Below are 1,161 nucleotides of genomic sequence, written 5' to 3'. Positions count from 1 at the left end.
CCCCACAGGCACTGGTATACACACAGAAGTACTAGCAATGTTAATGAAACACCAGAAATCACCAGTGTATGTTAGAGAATGTGAAGCTACAACTGCTTATGCTAGTGGTAGTAGTACAGGTCCCGACGTAATGTGGGAAAACAATGACAGATCAAGAAAAAAAATGCGATTGGATTTTTATTTATCTTTAATAACAAAGTTATCTATCATTTCTATGTTTCAGGTTTGGGGAAAAATAACTATTTACAAAATTGCTTGAGGCTGCAAACTAACAACTGTGTCCAGCCAAATCTGAATTACGGTACTCCCATGCTATTATAAACAGCCAGATTAAAAATCCACACTAGCTTCCTCAAAAAATGAATTTATATTTAGCAGCTTATTTTGTTACCTATGCATTTTTCAAGAAATGAGTATTAACCAATATACAATACCTACTGTTTTGTTATAGAGAAACACCTATTAGGGGGCCGGTTAGCTCAGTGGTTTGAGCGCGGTGCTGGCAACAAGGACTAACACCGAGGTCGCGGGTTCGATTCCCGCTTGGTCCCCATGTGTTGCCTGGTCTAGTCGAGAGGTGGCGTCCCTGCCCATGACAGGGAGATTGGACTAGATGATCTCTAAGGTCCCTTCAAGCCTAGGCCATTCTATGATTCTAATCTTAGAATTATATGAATGCATTCCAAGATAATGACAAAATCTGGAGAGAGTATGTGAAGCAGTCCTGACCAGGTTTTGTCATAGTATGACTCAATCTATGTCGTCACACTTGGCTTTTGTTCTGATAAGGTTGACTAGACCTATGAACAAACATACGTAGTAAATACTGACTAAGAAATACCAGGCTTGGGACATGTACATCTAGGGAAGAAATAATCTTATAACACAAAGATACTGATCATGCTTCAGTATCTACTAGTAATACAGTAATGAGATCACAGAAAAATGGGGAGCTGAAAGCTGGACTATTCAATTTCATGTCTGTTCAATTTTGTGTCTGCTCTTACAAGTTTTCAGCTCTAGATACTCATATACAAGAAGAGTATGAATCATTCACTAAATACTAAATTTTCATCAGCAAAACTGTCTACATTGCTGGCAGTTAGGTATGCTGCTTTCAGTTTTTAAAGATGTTATGTTTATTTTCATCCTGTTCAAAAC

At 38.1% G+C, this 1,161-nt stretch overlaps 1 non-coding gene across 1 annotated transcript; it reads left to right on the top strand.

The window, feature by feature from the left end:
- Positions 1-467: 467 nt before the first annotated feature.
- TRNAA-GGC lies at positions 468-551 on the top strand. The gene is given in 2 exon segments: positions 468-505; positions 516-551. It is a non-coding gene; the product is annotated as a tRNA-Ala (tRNA).
- The last annotated feature ends 610 nt before the right edge of the window (positions 552-1,161 follow it).

The sequence above is a fragment of the Apaloderma vittatum genome, unplaced genomic scaffold (assembly GCF_000703405.1).
Source record: "Apaloderma vittatum isolate BGI_N311 unplaced genomic scaffold, ASM70340v1 scaffold683, whole genome shotgun sequence".
In the NCBI taxonomy this organism is placed as follows: Eukaryota; Metazoa; Chordata; class Aves; order Trogoniformes; family Trogonidae; genus Apaloderma; species Apaloderma vittatum.
Note: the sequence above shows the minus strand (reverse complement) of the source record. Positions and strands in the feature narration are given on the sequence as shown.